An 18,103-nucleotide genomic window follows, 5' to 3' on the forward strand; every position below is an offset into this window, starting at 1 on the left:
AAGGGAAAGTGAGCCCTAATCTACCCACCGCCCTGTCCCTGCCTACTTGCAACGACCCGCCCTAGGCGACGAGGTACAACTGGGCGGCGGTCCCTACGCTGTCTAAGTGCACAGGAAAACAAACAGGGAACACGCAAGGGAAGGGGCAGTAGCCACGGAACGCCACGAGGAAACGGAGCGGCGAACGAACAGTCAGGACCAGGACGAAGTGAGTACACCCGAGCGGGCACGGAGACAGAAGCAAGCCAGGGGCAAAGCAAAGCAGGTCAAGCAGAACTGCAGCAAGGCAGAAGCAGGCTGGAGCAAGCAGCAGTGGGGCCAGGAATCCAAAAGAATTACAAGCACTGAGGGAGAGAACAGGGCAGGTAATAAAGGACAGGGGGCGGAGCTAACTCCAACAGACCAGGCCGCGATAGGCTCTCCCACTCCTGAGCCTGCCACCCTGGTTGGTGGGAGATGGTGTCAGTCGAACAGGTCTGACCTCAGGTGTGGATTGATTAATCCCAGGAGTATACCTAGATGAAGTACCTGGCAGATCCCTAACACTGTGACAATGCATCACCCCCAACTTATTCTTAAGGACCATAAAGTGTTTGAGCTTCTACATGGACCTAACAAGCGATCTGCTGGAGTCCCTTATCTACACATATTCAGGGCGGAGGTGCCTTGCTGGGGGCTCCACTACATAAATATCCTGCAGACTGTCCGGAAACAAAATGTACTTCTCAGTCGTGTGTATATATGTATGGAGCATGTCCTCACTGTATATACTGTACTCCCTCCTTACTGTCCTCATATATACTGTATATAATGTACTGTTCAGTTATATGTATATATGTATGGAGCATGTCCTCACTGTATATACTGTACTCCCTCCTTACTGTCCTCATATATACTGTATATAATGTACTGTTCAGTTATATGTATATATGAGACGTGTCCTCACTGTATATACTGTACTCCCGCTTTACTGTCCTCATATATACTGTATATAATGTACTGTTCAGTTATATGTATATATAGTATGTGTCCTCACTGTATATACTGTACTCCCTCTTTACTGTCCTCATATATACTGTATATAATGTACTGTTCAGTTATATGTATATAGGAGACGTGTCCTCACTGTATATACTGTACTCCCTCTTTACTGTCCTCATATATACTGTATATAAAGTACTGTTCAGTTATATGTATATATGGGACAGGGTCCGCTCTCTAATCAGGATTTTTAAGGTGCTATGGATAAAACATTATCTCCTACTATACCTTTTCCTGTAATATTATAATAAATATTGGATTTCTCTCTTTCTAAACAGACTCCGCTCCCACTGGACAACATGCAGGGCTCCCATGTTACGTCATCGCCATAGAAACTGTTCGGTTTCCAACCATCGTAGAATGGACAACTAACCGGCAACTGAAAGCTCCTCCCAATGTATTAATGTCACTTCTGTATGGACAGGTAAGATTTGTCTATCCCCTTCAATGGGTTTTCCCATGAAGGACATTTATGACATCTCCACAGGATATGTCATAAATGTCAGATAGATGGGAGTCCCACCTCTGTGACCGGCGCCTATCTCCAGAACGAGGCCCCCTAAACAGTGGCGGATTAAGTAGGCCATAGGCCCTGGGCTGTTACCCAAACATGGGGCCCCCATTCTCCTCCGCCGCCCTGCCACTACCTTTTTGTGCAAGCATTAACAGATGGATGTTACGATTCCCCTTGTCAAAGGGCTGCGTCCCTACATACTGACAGTATCACACTGTGCAGGGACACATCCTCCTGACAAGGGGAATGGTAACACGCAATTGTCTATCAGTCCTGGACTGCACAAAGATATTTTGTGAAAGACAAGGATTTCCTATAAAAAACATGTCAGGAGAGGAGACAGATTCTCTATAAATCTAGTGACTCACAGAAGGTAAAGTAAAGCACCACACACACAGCCCCCGTAGAAAGCGCCACACACAGCCCCTGTCGATAGCGCCACACACACAGCCCCTGTAGATAGCATCACACACACAGCCCCTGTAGATAGCTTCACACACATCCCCCTCCCCTTGTATATAGTGCCACACAGCCCCCTCTCCCCTTGTATATAGTGCCACATATCCCCCCTCCCCTTGTATGTAGTGCTACACAGCAATCACCCCCCTGTATATTGCCACATATATTGCCTCCAAAACAAAACATTGTACTTACCTTGCCCCGTTGCCGCGACGGACGGTGCGCTGCACTGTCTCCAGGCAGAACGCATGCTCATATCAGCGTGATGCAGTTACGTCATCACGGCGGCCTGCCCAGGGAGTCTTCCCAGCACCTTATAGGCTGCAGTCCTAACTTGGCTTGAAGCCTTTATCATTAATTCATATCTGCGTCCTGAGGATGCAGATACAAGTGAATGTGGCTGTCGCTAGCATCGGGGCCCCCTCCAGTTCTAGGCGCCAATGGGCTTGAGGGGGCCCGTGCAGCCCAGCCAATAAATGTTATGGGCTTGGCAGCCATGGGCCCCCTGGGAGCCTTGGTCGGCTGCCCGAGCCTTCCTAACGATGATCCGCCGCTGCCCCCAAACCCAGTTATAGCTTTTTGTGCTCATGCTGCTTCCTGGTCACTTCTTGATGACATGGTCGGAAGTTACAGAAACAGCGGTGAGTGCCTCGAATTTCTATCTTATATATATATATATATTGATGTGCTCAGGACTTCACCCTAGGATCCCCCCTTACTAGTAATAAAGGCCGTGCACCTGCATTTGGGATTTCAGATCCTCGCTGTCTTTTTGGATTATTTATCAGTTTGTTTTCTGTGTTTTTACAGATAGTGCCAGAAACCCAACTATGGATTTTAGAACCAGAGAACAGTCATGGCTGGTTAAAGATGACTCCACAGCCACAGGTGTTGGCAGTCAGAGAAATATTAGGGAGCCGCAGAACTCCTTCAAAAGCCTTGTAAATAAAAGAATGAAAGTTTGGTGGAACCGAGCATTCCTAGCAAATTATCTCCAACGGAACCTTATACCGAGGGGGTTACGCATACAAGTTTTCCCATCATTTCCAACTGAAGATGTGAATTTTCCATCTAAATGGGAGGAGAACTGCAGTGCGTGTTCATTTAAAGTGATGGAGCTTCTTATTGGACTCAATAACACATCATTAGAAAACAGGGATAACGAGCTGGAAAAGATCCAGCAAAAATTAAAAGCAGAGATGTCCAAAGAGGACTTAGAAACATTTAAAACACAATTGGATCATCAATGCCTCGTGTGGGAAAAAGAAATGGAGAGCAGAAAAACAAAGAAATTGATATGTGATAATAATGATTTTCAACAGAAGAAAATATATTGATGGAATCGGAGACAAAATGGTGAATCACTGAGTCTTTCCTCTTCTATGTGATCTTTGTCATCACAGAGCGGTCACCATGATATGACATTATGTAGTAGCGTGAGGTCTACACGTGACTTACCAAGATACAAAAGAAAACGGAACTAAAATCAGTCGTCCAACAGTAGGAGAAAAATGAATAAGGGATTGGAACAAAATCCAAGACATCACAAGAAGGTCATTAACATTTCTATGCATCAATTATCTATAGGTGACATCACAAGAAGGTAATTAACATTTCTATGCATCAATTATCTATAGGTGACATCACACTGTTGGACAAAGTCTTGACCTTTTCTCCCGCCTCCTGTTTTGATCTTTTCTCAGCAGTAAAAGATCTGCAATTTTTTGCACAATCTTTGATCTTTAAGAAATGGTATTTTAAAGAGGAAGGCGATTTATTTGTGACAGTTGAGGAACGAGAAACATTGCGAATATTTGAGAAACTCTTTCACCAAGAAGGGGGAATATCAGAAGGTAAGATTCATATCTGTATTAGAACCAAATCTACAAAATCCCCCCGTTGTCTATTTGCCCCGCAGTAGATCTTTTTGTCAAATTAGTCCCTGAAGATTAGCAAAACATTCCAAGGAAAATTAAGAATGACAATCTGTCGAGTTCAGAGAGAGAGAGAGAGAGAGAGAGCTTGGAGAGGATTAAATCATGGCATGATGTGGTAGTAAAACCTGCCGATAAAGGCAGGAATGTGGTATTTTGGCCACGCCAGATGTATATTTATGAAGCAAATCGCCAATTGAAAAAACTCCACTTTTTAAATAATGATATCACGGAGGCGGAGGTTGCTTTAGCAATCTCTAAGCTACACAATAATAAAACGCCGGGTCCTGACGGCCTATCGGCTGAATACTACAGACTTTTGCCAGATATTGTACCGACATTGACGAGGACCTTACAAGCCATATTTAGTGGGGAGATTGACCTGCCTAACTTTCATGCGTCCAGGACCATATTGCTTCCCAAACCTGACAGGGATCCAACCCTCCTTTCCTCATATCATCCGATTTCCCTTTTAAACCAAGACTATAAGCTCCTAACAAAGATTTTGGCCGACCGCCTCCAAACCATGTTTGGACTGATCATTGCCCCAACCCAACTGGGTTTCTTAAGGAATAGACATTCCACTAAAGGTATCCGTCAGGCTGTAGCAGCCACGGTGTCTGCACTAGACCCCTCCTCCCCAGTGACCATGCTGCTGGGACTTGACGCGGAAAAGGCGTTTGACTCTTTATCATGGCCATTTCTCACAGCGGTGTTGCAGTCTCGGGCCTTCGGGGACCGCTTTCTAACATTCCTTTCACGCTCACAGGCCTGCTCTACCACATCCCTTACCATCAATGGGCTTAACTCACCTCCTATCTCAATTTTCCGGGGTACGTGTCAGGGATGCCCTCTCTCACCGTTACTGTTTCATTTATCCCTAGATCCACTTCTCCGTCATCTCCAGTCCCTAGCATGTTTTCAAGGCATACAAATTGGAGATTCTCAAATTACACTATCGGCATTTGCAGATTATATTTTGTTCTTCATATCTAACCCTGCCTCTACTTTACAACCAATCCTCCAGGATATCCCAATTTATGGTGCCCTGTCAGGTTTCAAGATCAATCTACAAAAATCAGAAGCCCTAATTCTTAAGGGTCCCTCAAGGCCACTCTGTTCTTCGAAGCATGCATTTAAATGGAACTCTGATTACATTCCCTATTTGGGGGTACGCATCACGAGACAACGATCAAATTTATATCAACGAAACCTTAATCCCATTATTGCATATTTGGAATCCCAACGCATGGCTTGGAGGCACTTTACTCTATCATTTTTAGGTAGGGCTAATCTATTAAAAATGGTTGTCTTCCCTAAATTGTTATACTTACTACAATCCTTGCCTATATACTTGAGACCAGTTGATGTTAGGCAAAAGAGACCAAGAGTGAGCCTATGCATATTGCAGCAACATCATGAAAATGGAGGGATTAATTTTCCACAGATTCACTTATACAATATGGCAGCTCAACTACGAGTGATTGGAGATTGGATAACCGGCAGCTCCTGCTTTTCTGATTCTACATTGGACCAACAATTTTCAAAACCCATTTCCTTAGCATGCCTCTTACACACTCCCTACTCGGCTCTATCACCTGATGAACGGGCTAACCCCCTAGTCATGTCCTCCTGGAAACATGGACCAAGGTCAGACAACACTTAGGTTTAAACCCTAGATTTTTCCTACTTCTTCCTTGGGTCCATAACTTTGACTTCCAAAATGCCGACCCCCATGTGGTTTTTCGTGGATGGGTTGGGGGGGAGGGGTTGACATGTATTAATCAGATAACTAACATGCTCACTCGTCGTCCATACTCATTTAATGAACTACGTATACAATATGATTTTTTGGGCCAACACCCATTTTATTACATGCAGGCCTGTAGCTATGCTCACAAGGTCATTAGACACTTACAAGACCAAGACTGGGATGACTTCTTCTGTCACTTAACTCCATTTCATCAATGCCGAAAAAGACTAATCACTACCTATTATAACGTTTTAAGACAGCCATTGGACTACACTAAATCGAGATCAGGCGTATCTTACTGGGTTGACCACTTAGATCAAACAACTCATGACGATGTCCTATCATCTGTAACTATGGCTGGCAAATACCTCCAATCAGATATGTCCTGGGAGATGTCTTTTACAATAGCCCATAGGGCTGACGTGTCCCCTTATAGGGGCTTTCTCATGGGTAACTCCTCTGACCATTCGTGTTTAAAGTGTGGAGCACCGCAATTACATTGTCTCTGGTTATGCCCAACTATTGTTGACTTTTGGCGAAAGATACAATATTTTGTGTCGAACACCCTGTCCATACCATGCCCCTCAACCCAAAAGTGGGGTCTCTTTGGGATACTGCCACCTTCCATGCTCTTTATCCCGAAACATCACAAACAACTGTTATACTATGTCTCTGCGGCTGCTAGGAAGGCCATTCTCCAGGTTTGGATAAATAATACACCCCCCACACATCGTATTTCCCTAGAAAATATATCTTATCTTTTCCGAATGGATTGGGTGGAAACCTCCCATCGAAAAGAGCACAAAACTGAAGCCTTTTTTAAGTTGTGGGAGAATTTTATACCTCTCTTACCACTTCATATAAAACAAAAACTGATTGCATGCTTTGGCTCCACAACTTGATATCTGGAGCATCAGCTGTCTGGTGTGACACCAATCATGATCTGATTCCTTAAATATCTGTATTGAATCGCGGTAACGATGGGGATACACGTGTCCATCCTCTCCCCCCCTCCCCCCTCTATACTTCCCTTCCCCCTTCTTTATGGTTTATTTAGTGTGTTTCATCTCCTATGAATATTGACACTTTTTCAATTTGTCTTTGGGCTAAAATCTCTAATTCTGTCCTCGCTCCAACTAGGATTATTTGAAGTAATTTATACAAATTGTAGATTATATAATATGCAAAATAATGATATAAGTGTTCAGAGATGCTATTGCCATGGGAAATATTGTTGAATTGTTGTTCGCTTGTTTGTTATGTTTGGAAAAATAAAAAATACATCAATTAAAAAAAAAACTAAATAAAAAAAAACTCCACTTGTTGTAGAAGGTTAACATACAATTCTTTATTATCCTTTAGAGCAAAGATGATCCACATTCTACAAGATGGTATGGATGCCGGAGTCCTCTCCAAGTCCCTAATGGAGGCACTGATTGTGACTGAGCCAACGATACAGACGCCTTTTCTACTACCCAAAATTCATAAGGACTTTCCAGGTAGGCCAATTATATTGTGTACCGGGGGGTTAACTCAGAAGGTGTGCAAATGGGTCGACCACCATTTAAAACCATTAGTGGAATGTCTACCTTCGTATCTGTGCGACTCTGCCGATTTGTTGTTGAAAATTGAAGAGATTCATTTAGATGACAGACATATTTTGGTAACTTGTGACATTGAGTCACTATATACCGGCATCCAGCATACGGATGGGTTGCATGCAGTGGCCACCTTTTTGCATATGAGCAATATAGGAAAGACTTTTCAGAGTTGTTGCTAACCCTATCGGACATTGTTCTCAAACACAATTTTTTCACGTTCAATGGGTCCTTCTACCTGCAACTCCAGGGCACGGCAATGGGGGCAGCCTGTGCACCCTCATACGCCAACTTGTTCCTGGGGCTGTGGGAGAGGGACCTATTCCTGCCAGATCATGAGATATCAATGAACCAGCTCCTTTTCTGGGCCCGTTCATTGATGACATCTTCATGATCTGGCAGGGGACTTCGGATGAATTAATGGAATTCATCAGTGTATTTAACTATAATACACGTAACATTAAATTAACATGCAAGTGGAATCATGTTGAGATAGATTTTTTGGACATACTAACTAAAAGGATCCATAATGGTTGTCTCCAGACAGATTTGCATCGTAAAGAGACATCAACAAACTCATTTCTTCACGCCACGTCTTCACATCCCCGCCACACCATCGAAGCTATACCAACTGTACGATTACTGCGTGTTAAGAAAATTTGTTCAACTCATGAAGATTTGAAATTCCGCACAACTGAGTTAAGAAAGAGACTTGCTCAACAGGGCTGCAGCCGCTTCCGCAATGTTAATAAAGCCCATTGACGACCACGTGCACAGCTCCCCCTCGTGCACAGCTATTACAAACTGTAACTAAAAATAAGGAATTTCTCCTAAGGTAAGATTTACGAACACGTATCATTTGGTCAGAAATGAAGGACAACTCAAACACATTTTGGCCGATGCAGTGGCGGACACAGACTGCAAAAGGCCCCTGTGCAGATAATGTGCCAGGGCCCCCCCGCCCCCCCCCCCAATACCGACAAAGTTACCTAAACATATATATGCATATAAAAATAAACCTTACTAATAAAAATTATGAAGGAAGATTTATATTGTACATTTTATTACCAGTTTAGAACACAAGTAACACATTTTTTTCCGGGTTAAATTCTTATCTAAACTAAGTCCCTAAATGTGGGCAAAGAAAATGAAAAACCTATACTCACCTCCTCCGGCGCCTCCGTTCCCCCTCCGCAGCCCCTATCCCTTTCTGTGTTTACAAAGCTGCTGTGGTGACGCGCGGTCGATGGCACATGACCGCTGCAGCCAATCAATGCCCTCAACAGCGATTTGCTGTGGAACTACTGTCCTCAGCAGCACACCAATGAGGAGTTATTGGCAGCAGCGGTCACGTGCCATCGGCAGCGCGTCACCAGTGCAGCCTTGTACACTTGTAACACAGACCGAGACAGGAGGATGGGGGCTGCGGCGGGTGAACGGAGGCGAGGGAGGAGGTGAGTATAGTTTTTTTATTTTCTTTGCCCACATTTAGAGACTTAGGTTAAATTGAATCATTGAATATAACACAAAGCACTCATGCAACTGAGATGCAATAATTTAGATGATCTTATCATGCTTAGCTTACTGCACTGTTACCTATCAAGCAGGACTGAATCTCAATATGTCACATACGGAATGTAAAAGTATTGCCATGAGGAATCAATGAAAAAAAAGCAAAACATTTTTAAATAAATAATACTTACTATACAAAGCTAATAAACAATACTGTGTACTTAAACTTACACAACAAAGCCGAATCAAGGCAACTGAAAAGTAGTCAACCATACAATGTAGGCATAGAAAAACGTATGCAAAAGAGCAAAACTCAATCTGTTTAGGCAGATAACTGGGAATATTTGATCCTGTCATTTACTGGTCTGTCTGAGAGTTGATTGATTCACTTAAAACTCCTCCTTCTTGCCTTCCTTTCTGCAAATTCATCAATGATCTTATTCAAGTCAATCATTCTAGCACGTTCATTTTCTATGGACAACATAGCCAATCCGCTTAACCTTTCTTGTCCCATGGTAGACCGCAAGTAGTTCTTGATTAGTTTTAGTTTTGAGAACGAGCGTTCAGCACTAGCCACTGTTACTGGCAATGTCAAGAACAAAATATATGCTGTGCACACTTCTGGAAAACTTGTAGATAACACACTGTTTTCAACAATTAATAGCTTGGCTATTTCTTCTACAGTGGTCAGTTGTGCAATTTGTGATTTTAAGCACGTTCTGAAAGAAATGAGTTGTACAGGGAGAGCTGGTGAAAAGTCATTTTTGAAATGCTTCACAAGATTCTCTCCGTCATTCTGAAGTTCCTCATCAGTTGCTGACAAAAGTGAGCTGGGAAGGATTGCTTTAAATTTTTTCACTGTTGCATGAAGACTTTGGAATCTTTGTTTTAGTTGCATTATGATTGTGTCTAGACAGGAATTGTAGATGTTAACCTGGAAGTACCTCTCAGCATCGTTGAGCCGTTCATCTTGACACAACTCATCAAACTGTCGTTTTACACGTTTATTTCTTCTTTTTTCAAATATAACTCCTATGCCCCACTTTTCTGATAATTTTATGGCACTGTCTTTCGCTCCCTGATAGTCACTTCTGAACTTTTGAAAAACTTCAACTGCGTTCTGAAGTAATTGTGTTGCTTTTTCTATATTTGTGTCTTTGGCTTGCAAACACTTTGAAATTGGTCCTACAACATCCAGAATCCTTGACTGCAGGACAACCATCATCACAAACTCAAAGGAGCTGATGTTCTTTTTTAGACTAGAGGCATCGTTGATGTCACTGGAATTTTTGTCTGACTTCAGGATGATTTTTGTCAGTGCCTTTAGTATATCCGTGTAACGGTACCTCAGTGCTGTGATGGAATCATTCCTGGAAGACCATCTAGTTGGACACAGTCTCTTCAGCGTAATGTTAGCAGTTTCAGATGCAGAAGATATTTCTGACAATAATGCCCATCTTTTGATACTGTTTCCAAAAAACTGGTACAATTTTTCGATTACATCATAAAATTTGTTTATTTCTGGGATGTATCGGACAGAATCGTTTAAAGCAAGGTTTAAATTGTGAGCTGCACAATGTATATACTGTGCACAAGGTTCCCTTTTAGAAATTCTTGCTTGCACGCCTGTATATATGCCACTCATGTTTGCTGCACCATCATACCCTTGTCCACGACATCTACTTATGTCAAGACCCTTATTTTCAATACTTAATACAATTTCTTTTTCAAGGCTTGCAGCGGTCTGATCCGTGATGGCATGAAATCCGAGGAAAACTTCATTTATCTTTAATGCTGTAACAGTATTCTGTTGATTTGTTTCAACTGTCACATAACGAAAAATCTGACTAAGTTGGTCAGTTTTAGAAATGTCTTGTGTTGTATCTATTATTATGGAAAAAAATGGAGAGCTCTTGATCTCATTAACAATATCCTGCTCTATCTTCTTTGACAATAAAGCAATTATCTCATCCTGTACTCTATGGCTAAGATACCGGACAGATCCCCTTGGCATTTCCAATAACTGCTGCAGAGTAGAGTCATACCTTGCTAGCAACTGAATAAAAGACAAAAAAACACCGCTGTTTGCTTGGCCTATCACTTCTGTGTGACCTCTGAAAGGAAGATTACACATTGCTAGTGTTAATGTCACATTAATCACTCTGCCAAGCACTTGCCTCCAGAAGTTTTTTTGCTTTCTAATTTCCCTTTCGTTTTCTTCATCTACAGTACCGTGACTGCGCCACTGCTGCATCAACATGCAAGCATGAATGTGCTGCATGGAGCTTTCATGATAATGCACTGCCTGTGTTAGATGGGACCAATTTCTCATACCATTCACCCATGCTGAATTGTAGGCACCACAGGTACGATCAGCAAAAAGCCAACATGGTTCACAGTAGGCACAGTCTAGTTTTGGAGAATAGCACAACCATGAACGTTGGAGCAATACTCCAGCTTGTGTTCTCTTAGTGTAAAATGTATGGGAAAAACAACGTCCTCCCTGTTTTTGGTCTCGTGGAAATGTTATGAGTGGCCTACAAGACCCCTGAGAAATGATGAATCTCTTTGTTTGACTGTCTGTAAGCTCTGATGGGAAATTACCACGGTCTGTTGGAAATTTATCAGCAATTGTATCATGACCTTCATCATCTACAAATGTTTCATCCAGATATTCTCTGGAAGGTTCCTCACTCTGACTCTCTATAGTAACTGCTTCACAGGATTCGTTATTCGACGCTGTCTCTGAGCACTCTGCATTTTCTGAAGCCTCAGTAGATATATTTGGTAAGTTTTCATTCTCCTCACCCTGGCCACTTGCCTGTGCACTGCTTTCACATTCTTCTATAAAGCTGATCTGACCACTGTCACCAGAAGTGCTGCTGCAGGGGGCTGGTATCTCACTCTGTTCTTTCTCAGCCTGTTTAAGAAATGAACTAATTTTTGGTAGTTTAGCCGTCTGCGCTAACTCGTCCTTTCTTTGTCTGCGCTTTTGAGCACCACTTTTAGGTTTTGGGCCAGGCGCCATTCTGAAAAGTAGATGGTAATTTATGTTTACTATGTTATGAGTAAATATTATAGCCTATTTAACAAATATGATGTTATACCATGTTCACCTCTGCGTCAAGGTTTCCTTCATAAATGGAAACCATGGCACAGTGCCGGATTCATCAAATAACGGACACCAGCATTCCACCTCGGTGTCTGTCATTTTGACGGGAAAAATAACGCTGCATACAGCACTATTCTAGTAAAAATTACGGAATCTGCGATGGAGGCTCCGACACAGATGTGAGCACTGTGTTTGCACTTCATTCTTCATAGGTTGTCATGCCCTATATATAGCAGATTTGCTTTGCTGTGGATTTCATCTTTTGCAATGCAAAGGGGAAAAGCCATAAAAAATGCACATGGAACATGTAGCTGAACATTCCCTTTGTACTGGTGGGGGATGTACATTATCCACCATTTTTTCAGAAATGCTGCACTGGCATTGTTACAGGGGCATTCTGAATTGTATTTTTTAATGGCACCATTTTGGAGCCAAATATAGTTATACATCATGTATTGTATAACTTTTATATATATATATATATATACAGTATATATATATTTTTTATTTTTTTTTTTGGGGGGGATAATGGTTAAAAAAAAGTCCATTGTTTTGGGCTTTTTACGGGGTTTACCATAAAGTGTAAATAACATGTTGACTTTATTCTGCGCATCAGTATAATTACGGAAGTACCAAATTTATATACAGGTATTTTATTGTATGTTTTTTTTACTTTTGCACAATAAGAACTCTTTTAATTGTTTTTGTGTCGCCGCATTCAAAGACCCATAGCATTTTTATTTTACTGTTGACGGAGCTGTGTGAGGACTTGTTTTTTACAGGATAACTTGTAAATTAGTATTAGCACAAAAAAAATAAAAAATCTATAATGGTTCCATCGGAGTGTCCGTCATTTTACCTGACACAATAGCACAGCATGCTTAGTGAATAGGTTCCGTCGGGCACGGTCATGTAACGGAGATTGAATTCCGTTTTCTTGCTCCTCTGACGGAACAGGAAAACGGAATTCTGGACGCAAGTGTGAATCCAGTCTAAGGTCACACGTGGCAGCCATTGGGCGGGCGGATATATTTAGATCTCCATGCTTCAGCCAAGGGATCCCAAGCCTGGGAACTGCGGGGCATTTAATGACTGCAGCTTTGCTGCCCTGCTTACTGACTGACGTTAAGGCTTCTTCCTGCAGTGAGTGATCATCCAGTGCACACAAGACAGTGTAATAAATGACACTGTCTTGTGCACTGGAAAATGTACAACTACTGCAGTGTCAGTGCAATGATATTATTTACTATACATAAATATATATATACATACTGCCTCTCTCTCTCCATATACATACTGTCTGTCTGTAGCTGCTGTAAATATTGCAGCAGGGCTTCTCCACTCCACTAATGGCTCTCTGTGGCTGTGTGTCGCTGTCAGCTCTGCTCTGTCCACAAGTAGCCGAAGAACTGTGGAAGCGAGCAGCAGAGAGCAGAGCGCAAACTCCCCCCCCTCTCCAGCTGAACTGCGCCTTGCCGGCGCCACATTTCACAAGAACTGAACTGTGGCAGAGCGCAAAACTCCCCCCCCCTCCAGTTCAACAGCTGATCGGCGCCCTGCCGGCGAGCAGCTATGTGTAATACACGCTGCTCGCTCTGGCAACTAATATGCCACGGGGGACTGAACTGTCGCAAAACTCCCCCCCCCCGAACAGCTATGTAATACACGCTGCGCCACGGGGGGGGGGGGTGCTGATGGGCCCGTAGCTTCTGTCCACGGGCCTCCGACTCAGTGATAGGCCCAGCTACTGTCCACGGGGGGCCCGCTGATGGGCTCGCAGCTACTGTCCACGGGCCTCTGTCTCAGTCCTCAGCATCGCGCAGCTGAGAACTGAGTCGGCCAGCAGAGGAACGGGCCCCCTTCCCACGCGGGGCCCTTGTGCAGCTGCACCGGCTGCACATGCGGTATGTCCGCCCCTGGGCCGATGCTCCTCAATGATCCAATTCTACAGAAAGTACTACCAAATTATCTTGCTGTTGCAGCATGTAGAGCGCGTTCTTTACGTGACGCAATAGTTCACAGTTACCGTGGAAAAACCGGGTAAATGTTTTGGAAAGATTGGTCCTAAGTGGGGTTGTAACCCTTGCGGCGACTGTATTAGTTGCCCTAATATTGAACGCTCTCAAGGTTTTGTTGACTCAAGTGGGTTGACAAATGTTAAGATCACATGGCCAATTACATGTGGCACTACAGGTGTGATCTATCATGCAACTTACCCTTGCCCTAAAATGTATATTGGCATGAGAACCCGAGAATTGCGCTTTCGCGTAAGAGAACATGTTAGAGACATTGAAAATGCCAAACCAGTAGAGTATATGGAACAGCTGAAGACGATTCCACAACATTTTCACCTACATCATGCGTGTAACTCTAGACTTGTGAGAGTGAAGGGAATAGATCACATCAATACTGATATGCGAGGACGAGATGTAAAAAGAGGCTTTTGCAATCAGAATGCAAGTGGATATGGAGGCTTAAGACAACACAACCAAGGGGTCTCAATGAGAACATTGATGTTGCTGCATTTCTCTGACTGCTACCAAAGCTTTTAGTTGGGTATTTTTGATTTTATGTTCTTATTTTAATCTACATTTCTTTATTTATGTATACAGATTAGATATATGGTTTACGCTGCCTGTGTTGACTATGTCAACTGTGCAATTTTCGGGTTGTCATGATCTTCATCCTCAACAATGATTTCCTACTTCTGATGATCTTCACAAACAATAGAAAAGCGGGCTCTGTCTGCAGATCACTGCATATTATATTCTGCACCTTTGAGGCTTGTTGTATTAGATATATCGACATGTAACTAAAATCTGCTTTGTGCATGGCACTTGTAGTCCATTTTATTTTTTGATGCATAATACACACGTTGTTTTTTTCTTCTTTTTTCATCGCACACGCCTATTCACACTATTTTATTTTTCGTTTTTTATTTCTTTTATTTTGTCACCATACATTTATTACCTTTTCACTCTTTTACTTACACATGTTCTATATAAACAACACTTTATTGTGTTTAATATCATTTCTTACCTGTCACTTACCTACTATGTTCAGGTTGTGCACTGGATTATTCCTTTTGGCACGTATATATTGGTCTTTTTTCACACATTATAATTGATAATAATGTTCCACACTTGATTACTCCCTACACGTTGACGCTCTTCATCACACATCACTTTGTGTCCATATATTTATATGTATTTGTATGATACATGTGCAATATATCTGTATAACTATCTTGTCTCTCTGTATTTTGGGATTAGACTTGCAGACATGAAGTTTATCGCTATTGGACTGCCCGTACAGGGTTAATATCCTTCTGAATGCTTTTCATGCCTTCAATCACTGGTTGCATTCTGATTGGTTGTGATTGACCGGCCTCCGATTCGTCACCCATGACACGCTGGGTTGCTGACACACGTGACCGCGTCAGGTGACGCGCTGATGTGTTTCCGCCCCAGTGTCTCGTTGTTGCCGTTTCTGGAGTCCGGCCATGTACTCGACCACATATTGCCACCAATAGTAAACAGTGAGTGCACTGATTTGATTTATGGGCATATATATATATATATATATATCACCTGGATATATTTAAGTACCATTGGCTAGCGTTCATTTAAAGGGAATGTGTTGCCAGAAAAACATGTTTTTTTTTTAAAAATTAAACATTTAGTGTGTGGGTGATTAAACATGGTTCAAATTTTTTTTATTTTTTTCACGAGTCAGGAAATAGTCAGGAAATATTATAAATTAATTCTAATTTATAATACTACCCATTTTTGGTCACTAGATGGAGCTAGTTCCCAAAATTGCAGCATTGCAACATTGGGTTAAAAGCCCTCGCTCTAGTGAGCTCTCAGCATCCCCCCCTCCTTTATCCTGGCTAGTGCCGGGATAAACGAGGGGTTTGAAAGGTTTAACCTCCTACACTGTGTGTCGCCATTTTTTGAGGTAACCCACAGTGTAGTAGGTTTACATACAGTAGTAAACACACACAAACACTAACATACATTGAAATCTCTTACCTGCTCCTGCCGCCGCGGCTCCCTCCGGCCCGTCCGCTCCCTTTGCTGCCGCTGTTCCATGTGCACAAGTCCGGAAGCCGCGACCGGAAGTAGTAATATTACTGTCCGGCCGCGACTTCCGGTCCACAGGAAAATGGCGCCGGACGGCGCCAATTTCGAATAGGACTGTGTGGGAGCGGCGCATGCGCAGTTCCCACACAGACGCCGTACACGGCAGTCAATGGGACGGGAGCCGTTCGCAGTCCCTATGGGACTGTGGCTGCCGTACTCCATGTCTGTGTGTGTCGTTAATCGACACACACAGAAATGGAACAAAAAATGTCAGCCCCCATAGGGAAGAAAAAGTGTTAAAAATAAGAAAAAGTAAAACACAAACACACAAATGAATAAAAACGTTTTTATTAAAGCACTAACATCTTTAACATATAAAAAAAATTATTTGCCATGACACTGTTCCTTTAAATACTGTGTGTGTACTATCAGCACCACCCCCTGATGAAGGCATTTAGCGCTGCAACGTGCGTCTGGGTGGGCACTCCCTGTGTTGGTGCTCCTGAACAACCTTATTATGGGTATGTTATATCCCTCCATACTTGTTTAATAGTTGATTCATTTTTGCTCTTACTTATGCGCTGGCTGCTTTTTTGCACTGTATAGTTGTTTATTCCATACCATTTGATATTTATATATGACCTACATTACGCAGGTCTGTGCAGCCATGGGGTCTTATCTAATTATTATTTTCTTTGTGAGTCACACAATGAGCTGTCCTTTTCTTCTGTAGAGTCTTGTGGAGTCTTTTTAATTTAATTGTATTGACATGTAGCTTTTTATTGTTATTCCAATAAAGATTTTTTACATTTTCTACACTTTTTTTGTAGCATCAATTTCTTTGTAGGTTATATATTTGTAGTTTTTTGTCTCAAAATATTTTTCTTGTTTTTTTTTCAGGAGATCTTTATCCCAGTCTTTGAGATTTTAAAGAGTCCTGACAACACGTAGACCCCAGTTAGCAGCTAGAAGATTCCTGCATATACCTAGAAGATGACCACCTTCAACATCTAGAAGACACCAACCAGCACAGAGAAGGAGATCCTGGCTACAAGAAGATTCCTACAAACATCTAGAAGAAGAGACACATTGTAAATACTGGTGTGTCCATCCTAGCAGAAAACCCATGACGTCTGAACAGTGAGGAGAGAACTTATATGTTACTTCTGACTATATGATCCCAGGGTAAAGGAGCAGAAAATGCTGAGAAATATGGAGAGGCTTAGTAATAGTCAGTGCGCAGGATGCTCCATATGTGGTGATAGTCATGAGATGGTCACAGCTAGAGAAATACTCAATTCATTATTCATTTATCAATGATATCATATTAAAACATGTACTGAGACCACTATAGAAAAGAGGCAGGGATATTATCATCATCATCATCATCATTGGTATTGTTGTTAAGCTGAACATAGAGAAAAAGTATTCACTGGTCGACCCCCAGATCTATTGTAGAAAGAGTCCTGTTGAGACACTATCATGTAATGGAAGTTGGCACTTGAGTTGTACGCTACTAAAGAAGGAGAAAACATTAGGGTATAATGGTTCCACTACGTATGTGATATGACCTTTCTAGATTCGTTTTCCGCCTCAAAAAACCCTATTGAAATCAATGAGAGACGGAAAAATGCTGTGAATGGCCGCGACCGTTTTTGACGCGTTTTTAAGCGGTTTTAGGCAAAAAAAAAAATGCTTGCGTTTTTTTTTTCCTTTGCCTGTTACATAGTTACATAGTTAGTACGGCTGAAAAAAGACACATGTCCATCAAGTTCAACCAAGGGAAGGGAAAAGGGAAGGAAAAATTTCTACACATAGGAGCTAATATTTTTTTGTTCTAGGAAATTATCTAACCCTTTTTTAAAGCCATCTACTGTCCCTGCTGTGACCAGCTCCTGCGGTAGGCTATTCCATAGATTCACAGTTCTCACTGTAAAGAAGCCTTGTCGCCTCTGCAGCTTGAACCTTTTTTTCTCCAGACGGAGGGAGTGCCCCCTTGTTTTTTGAGGGGGTTTTACAAGGAACAGGATTTCACCATATTTTTTGTATGTGCCATTAATATATTTATATAAGTTAATCATGTCCCCCCTTAGTC

At 42.2% G+C, this 18,103-nt stretch overlaps 1 long non-coding RNA gene across 3 annotated transcripts; it reads left to right on the forward strand.

Annotated features, from left to right (window-relative positions):
* The first annotated feature begins 1,347 nt into the window (after nt 1-1,347).
* Nucleotides 1,348-17,749, forward strand: LOC142733341 (uncharacterized). Of its 3 annotated transcripts, none has more exons than XR_012880017.1 (6): nt 1,348-1,465; nt 2,825-3,617; nt 3,718-3,867; nt 7,064-7,200; nt 7,843-8,134; nt 16,909-17,749. It is a non-coding gene; the product is annotated as an uncharacterized LOC142733341 (long non-coding RNA). The 3 variants fall into 3 exon arrangements; XR_012880018.1 differs by having other exon boundaries at nt 1,349-1,465; nt 3,721-3,867; XR_012880016.1 differs by having other exon boundaries at nt 1,349-1,465; nt 2,825-3,601; nt 3,652-3,867.
* The last annotated feature ends 354 nt before the right edge of the window (nt 17,750-18,103 follow it).

This window comes from Rhinoderma darwinii, unplaced genomic scaffold, assembly GCF_050947455.1.
Source record: "Rhinoderma darwinii isolate aRhiDar2 unplaced genomic scaffold, aRhiDar2.hap1 Scaffold_94, whole genome shotgun sequence".
Lineage (NCBI taxonomy): Eukaryota > Metazoa > Chordata > Amphibia > Anura > Rhinodermatidae > Rhinoderma > Rhinoderma darwinii.